The sequence below is a fragment of the Portunus trituberculatus genome, chromosome 31 (assembly GCF_017591435.1).
Source record: "Portunus trituberculatus isolate SZX2019 chromosome 31, ASM1759143v1, whole genome shotgun sequence".
NCBI classification, from domain to species: domain Eukaryota; kingdom Metazoa; phylum Arthropoda; class Malacostraca; order Decapoda; family Portunidae; genus Portunus; species Portunus trituberculatus.
In genome coordinates, this window is record NC_059285.1 from 8,596,646 (window position 1) to 8,604,077 (window position 7,432).

Sequence of the window (7,432 nt, forward strand, 5' to 3'; positions counted from 1 at the left end):
CCGGGCGTGTGTGTGTGTGTGTGTGTGTGTGTGTATGTTGTGTGTGTGTGTGTGTGAGTCAAAGAAGTGAAGTGTTATTGTTATTTGTAGTAAATATTAATATCCTAAGAAAATCTTTGATTGAGTCTGCGTTGTTATGTTTTTCTCAGTGTTTCTGTCATTTCTTTTATTTTTTTTCGTTTCTATCATTTTCATATTTCTTTTTTTTTTACTTAGTAGTCTCAAGTTTTACTCTTTGGCGCAGAAATTCGTAATTATAAAACATGTTCTTTCTATCACATTGGTATACTTTTTTTCCCCCGTTTTATCTTCTTTTATTTTTTCTCGTATCTTATCATCTCTCTCACATAGTGGATATGACGCGGGTTACCTATTTCTATATCAAAAGTGCCTGGGATTCATTCACCTTTTCCTTTCATTCGAGATGCTAAGATTGCATTTACACTTCATATGTAAGTAATTATTACACCAGCACCTTAAACCACTTCATTCTCGTTATACAATTCTAACACACAATTTGATAGCCTTTTAACACCTCCCACCACCTCCTCACCCTTAATATAATGAACACCTTACGCTCATCTCTTAAACATTTGCCCTCCTTTTACCTAACATACAACTCCCCACGCCTTTATCGTCTTTTCTTTTTTCACCTCCTATTCTTCCTCCTGCTCACCAACTCTTTGTTCTGCATCTCCTGTTCCGCTTTAAGTTACGTCTGAGTCAATTAGTCAAGCAGTCAACCGTTTCCTTAATCATGTTGACTTGCAGCGTAACTCACGACTCGTCACGTCACAACCTCAAGTCACTTTGCTCCTTCCTCTCCCTCTTGTCTCGGTCTTCGTCCCTCAGGAGACTCTATCTACTTACCGGGGTGATTTTATTGCATTTCATAGTCATGTTTCAGTTTTTGTCCTTTCCTTGAGAGAGAGAGAGAGAGAGAGAGAGAGAGAGAGAGAGAGAGAGAGAGAACAGAAAAAATAAAACCCAGCAAACTTGTTCCGTATGAGGCTGTTTAGGAAAGACAAGCTAAACTATCAAATTTAAATTGGGAGATATAGGATAGCGGAAGCGAAAGTGAACAGAGAGAGAGAGAGAGAGAGAGAGAGAGAGAGAGAGAGAGAGAGAGAGAGACTTAAAACCCAGAGGATGAGCCAACGGAGGGAGGAGAAGGAGGGTTAGTGCTAGGGTGGTGGTGGTGGTGGTGGTGGTGGTAGTGGTGGTGGTGGTGGTACAGGAGGCTTCGGGATGAGGCTCTCTCTCTCTCTGCTCAGGCTTTTATATCTCCACGTTCACGTCCATCACAGTTTCAGGCTGTAATGCGCCGGCGAGATGGTCTTGAGTGCCGCTCCCTTACGTATTTTGGCTTTATTTTCCCTATCTCGTATCTCCCCTTCGCTCTTTTCCTTTTTATTCTTTTCATAACATTCTAAGGGTTTTTTCCCTCAATTTTCACTTTGGCACTCTTTGATTTTTTTATGGTGTAATTTTTATTCATATTCTCAGAAAAGTTTTCACTCATTTTATATAAAATGAACTTTTTATTTTACTTCTTTTTGGAATTTTTTTATTATGATGTTATTTTATTTGTTATTCTCTTTTTTTTTTTTTTTCATGTTCACTCATCAGTTCTTCTCTCACATTTTCCTCTTTCAGTCCCCTTTTACTATTATTTGATCCTCCTTTCTTTACTCCTTCATCCTCCTTCTTTTCCCCCGTCTCTTTCCTTTATTCGCCCCGTTCTTAATCTCTTTATTTTCACCAGTTACTCTTTCCTCCCCTCTCCGTCATTTTTTCCATCCCCCCGTTCCCTTTCTTTACTTTTGATTCCCCTCTCGTACTCCTTTCTTTATTACCCATCTTTTTTAATCCCTCCCCCTTTCTATCTTTTTTCCACTCCCCCTTCTGTTTTCTTTCAACTACCCAATTCCTTTCTCTCTCTCTCGTTTTATTCCCAAACCTTTCTTTCATGTTATCCTCCCCACCCTGGCCCCCCAACGCCTGCCTGCCTTCCTCTAGCACATCCTTGTTATTCCTCTCTTTCTACCCTTTTTTCTTGAACCCTCGCTCTCTTTTATACGTAGCGTAAGACTAGGAAGTATGTTCGGCTTATATCGCTGTCTTTGCTCTTTCTTCCTCGTCTGCCTCGAGTAGGTGTACGGTTGATGGCTGAGGCGTCGGAGGCATTATCGGAAAGCCTCGCTCGCTGCAGTCAGAGAAGCAAGAGAGAAGGGAAATGCAAAAGAACACAAAGAGAGATGATTAGCCGTTGACTTGTTGTTTCAGGCGTGGTTGTTGGTTTTTTTTTCTTTCTTCTTTTAAATTGGGGGATGAATGTTGATTAATGTGAAGTGAGCGATTGATTTCTCCGTCCCCATTCATTTTTTCTCTCTAGCCAGAAAGAAAAGGATGATGAGGAAGAGAGCTAAAAAGGGTAGTAGGAGGAAGATGAAAAAATCGGGAAAAAACTGAGTAGACTGAGATGAAAGAAAGAACGCAAGTGTTACTACAGTGAAGAGGAAAGAGAAAGAATATTAGAGTATAAGAAAAAAAAGAAGCTGCAAGAGTGTACAACAAAAAGAAGAAGCGACAGGAGAAGGAGGAAAGAAAGACAAACGAACAGGAGAAGGAAGAAGAGGTGAAGGGAAGGACAGAAAGAGAAGGTGAAAGGAAGAATATTGTAATCACAAAAATGAAAGTGATACAAGAAGAGCAACGGGAAGAAGGAAAGAAGGAAGAAAGAAGTAGAAAAGGAAGGAAAAACCAATAGGAGAGATTGTAAGAGGTGAAAAAGTCAGGAAAAGAAATAGATAAAAGGAAGAACACAAGAATTACGAGAATGAAAACAGTAAGACAAGAAAACGAATAGAAAGAATGAAGGAAGCAAGGAAGAAAGATAGAAGAAAGGAAGTGAGAGAGAAGAAAACTATCGACGCAAAGAAAATTTTTCCTCTTCAGGGAAAAATGTTTGGTTTGACTTTTGAGAAAAATCTGAAGTGGAGGAAATTAATAATGAAACAAGAAAATCCATCTGCACACGTCTCAGTCAGTCCAGTCGCTTTTACTCGTGACTTCAAGACAGACTAAACCTTTAAGTCCAAAGAGGTCCAACAAAAAGAGAAGACACAAAAATTAAGAACATCGTCGACGGTCAAGGAGGAGGTGGAGGAGCAGACAGACGGAACACTTCTCACTTCCGTTTTCTTTCATCGCCTGGAACACCGGGAGCCAAAGAAGCCATGAATGTATTAAAGGCGGACACCTCATGAAGGGGCCTGATTTCAGCGTCAATGAAGATGGGGCTCCGGAGCTGAATAAAGGAAGGGAAGACGATGACGACTATCCTCCTCCTCCTCTTCCTTCTCCTCCTCCTCCTTCTCCTTCTCCTTCTCCTTCTCCTTCTCCCTCTGCGGCCCTTTGTATTGTGAGGAAGATCAAGGGCTTGCCACCGGGTCTGTCAGACGTTAGAGGCATGACAGGAGTGGCGAGGAGGAGGTGAAGGGGCTGAGAGTAATGGGAATTGTCTTCAACGTGTAAATACTGCTTCCTCGAGTGACTGAGAGAAAAGGGTATTGAATAATTATGGATTGATAGAGGGACTGAAAAGGCTTGATAGAGTGGCCAGGAGGGGTCTTGATGAATGTAAACAGCCAGAGGGATTAAACTGAGAGACTTGGTTAATATGAATTGATAGATTGAAAGATGAACATTGTGTAGATAATGATTGATAGCGTAACTGAACGAATATTGATGGATTGATAGAGTGAAGTAGGATATGATGTCCATGGTGGGTTGATGACAGATAGAGAAATTTAGGGAACAGGTGAGAACAAAAAAAAATGAAGAAATAAACACACTAGATAAATAAATAAAAAGCCAAACTAAACCACTGACAGGACGTAAAAAAGAAACAACACACACCAGATTAATCTCGGCACACACCAACACACGGCAACACAGGGCGACCAGGTAACAAACATAATAATCCTTTAAGAGCAGCAATACTAAATGATATCAGTAATTACCGATGCACGTAACAAACTCCTTTGACGCCTTTTGCAGCTGAGTGAGGAGGGAGACGCTTCAACACACACACCTCTGGCTAATGTCGCCCCTTTAGCTTTCCCTCTAAGCCAGCTGATCACAGTTGACAGCTGGATATCCGCTCCCTGTCCTCTCCTGTTACTGCAGAGAAGAGAAGCAAGGAGAGACAGGGAATAGCAAAGGAGGAGATACAGGGACATGCGATCACTGGCTATGCTTCCCTCCATCCCTCCCTCGCCTCCCAATCTCCTCCTTTCCTTCCTTAGCCTCCTTTGCTCTCTCCCAGTGAAGGATTACTGTCTCTCACTCCCCCTTCCTCTGTCTTGCCGAGAGATGAGGAATGACTATGCCTCCTCCTCCTCCTCCTCCTCCTCCTCCTCCACCACCACCTCCTGCAGCGTGATGGCCTTGATTCCTCTGTCTACTCGCCTATATTTGAGGGAGATTAGTGTCAACCTTTCGTCCATTTTTTGATGAGTTATTAGGAATTATTCGCTTCCTTCCACCTTTTTTCCCTGCCTTGTCTAGTCTTGTCTTATCCTTCTCTACGATTCTCTCTCTCTCTCTCTCTCTCTCTCTCTCTCTCTCTCTCTCTCTCTCTCTCTCTCTCTCTCTCTCTCTCTCTCTCTCTCTCTCTCTCTCTCTCTCTCTCTCTCTCTCTCTCTCTCTCTCTCTCTCTCTCTCTCTCTCTCTCTCTCTCTCTCTCTCTCTCTCTCTCTCTCTCTCTCTCTCTCTCTCTCTCTCTCTCTCTCTCTCTCTCTCTCTCTCTCTCTCTCTCTCTCTCTCTCTCTCTCTCTCTCTCTCTCTCTCTCTCTCTCTCTCTCTCTCTCTCTCTCTCTCTCTCTCTCTCTCTCTCTCTCTCTCTCTCTCTCTCTCTCTCTCTCTCTCTCTCTCTCTCTCTCTCTCTCTCTCTCTCTCTCTCTCTCTCTCTCTCTCTCTCTCTCTCTCTCTCTCTCTCTCTCTCTCTCTCTCTCTCTCTCTCTCTCTCTCTCTCTCTCTCTCTCTCTCTCTCTCTCTCTCTCTCTCTCTCTCTCTCTCTCTCTCTCTCTCTCTCTCTCTCTCTCTCTCTCTCTCTCTCTCTCTCTCTCTCTCTCTCTCTCTCTCTCTCTCTCTCTCTCTCTCTCTCTCTCTCTCTCTCTCTCTCTCTCTCTCTCTCTCTCTCTCTCTCTCTCTCTCTCTCTCTCTCTCTCTCTCTCTCTCTCTCTCTCTCTCTCTCTCTCTCTCTCTCTCTCTCTCTCTCTCTCTCTCTCTCTCTCTCTCTCTCTCTCTCTCTCTCTCTCTCTCTCTCTCTCTCTCTCTCTCTCTCTCTCTCTCTCTCTCTCTCTCTCTCTCTCTCTCTCTCTCTCTCTCTCTCTCTCTCTCTCTCTCTCTCTCTCTCTCTCTCTCTCTCTCTCTCTCTCTCTCTCTCTCTCTCTCTCTCTCTCTCTCTCTCTCTCTCTCTCTCTCTCTCTCTCTCTCTCTCTGTCTTTTCTCTTTTTTTTTTTTTTTTTTTTTTTTTATTTAAACAAAACTTAATACAAAGGAACATGTACCCAAAGGCGCACTGTCGTGTGCTACCTATTCTAAGGGTACTACAATCTATTTCTCTACAATATTTACAAGACTTAAAAATAGATAATATACAAGATGGTCAGCATGTAAATGGAGCACTATTCGTTTCACTTCACTAGCACTATTCACGCACTGCACTACACTGAGTGTCACGTCACAAAGAGTGTCAGAGGAGTTGGCAGTGTCTGTCTCCACTTATGTGCCATCAGTTTGACACTGTGTGTGTTCATCTCCTGGACGTGAGGCACCGCGGCCGTGAACAAGTTCCACATCCTGGAGACGCGTCCTGCGAAGGTGCGTTGATGCTGACACCCGTGGGATCGCGGCACCTCTACGGCGTCACCACCATTGAGCACCGTTCTCGTGCTCCGTGCGGTGACTCTTAGAGGATGACGCAGCCCTGCCAGATGTGGCACTCTTTGCACCTGTGCCTTATGGAACACTACGATCGCCGCCACGTCTCTGCGGTGTTCCAGTGAATCAAGGGGACGCTCAGGCTCTGGGTGAGGTGGTAGTGCAGCATCTACTAGCCGTATGGCGCGGCGTTGGATGCTGTCCAGTCTCCTTCTGTGTGTGGCGGCACAGGACATCCAGGAGAGAGCTGCGTATTCAAGGTGGGGCCGCACCTGTGCCTTGTACAGCAGCAGTCTCCCCTTCCTGTCGAGGAAACTGGCGATCCTTCTGAGAGCGGAGATCCTGTGAGAGGCTTTCTTGGCAATGGTTTTGACATGCCTGTCAAACCTCAGCCCTCGATCCACCTCCACTCCAAGTATCTTGACGTCATCTTGGGTGGGAGAGCAGCAGCGCCAAAGACAACTTTCCTGCCATTGCTGCCATGGCGGCTGGGGACCGAGAGACAACCATTGCTTGTGTCTTCTCCGGCGCGAATGTCACTTGCCATCGAGCACCCCACTCCTTTATCACTCGTAGCTGCTGATTGATGGCCTCAGCAGCCCGCCCACTGTCCTGGCGTGGATAGGTATAGGAGAGGGTGCAGTCATCAGCATAGGCCATGACTCCTGGCAGTAGCTGGAGAAGATCATCCACGTAGATATTCCCTCTCTCTCTCTCTCTCTCTCTCTCTCTCTCTCTCTCTCTCTCTCTCTCTCTCTCTCTCTCTCTCTCTCTCTCTCTCTCTCTCTCTCTCTCTCTCTCTCATGTGTGTGTGTGTGTGTGTGTGTGTGTGTGTGTGTGTTAGTGAAGGGATAAGGGATCCTTTCTCCCCTTCCTTCCCTCCCTCCACTGCCTCCCTTTGCTCCCTTTGCTTTGTGCTTGAGGGGATGAAGGATTACCGCTCTGGCTCCCTCCTCCCTTCCTGTGAACGTGAAGGGGATGAAGGATTGCTCGTTCACTTCGCCTTTGTATAATGACCGCTTCGTTCTTCCTTTATATGTCCTGAAGGAAATGTAGCGTTGGAGTGAGTGCCCTCTGTTCTCTGTCTCCTCCTCTTTCTCTGTCTTTCTGTCTGTGTGTCTGTCTGTTCTCCTTGTCTTCTCTTGTTCTGTTCTCTGTTGTCAGTTGTCACATTTACATTCTCTGCTTTACTGGTGTTTTTGTTGTTGTTGTTGTTATTGGTGTTGTTGTTGTTGTGTTTTTCCTCCCTTCTCCTTGTTTTTTTCTTGCTTCTTCTTAAGTGTGCTTCTGTTTGTTCTTCTTCAGTGTTCTATTTTTGTGTTTCTTCTTTTTCCACCCTCTTCATACTGTTTCTCTTGTTGTTTTTCCTTCTTCTTTTCTTCTCCTTCTTCTCATATTCTTCTTTCTTTTTTTCTTTCTTTGTCTTTAGTACTTTAAATCTTTTACTTTGTTTTTTTTTCTTCTTACGGTTTGTTTTTATTTA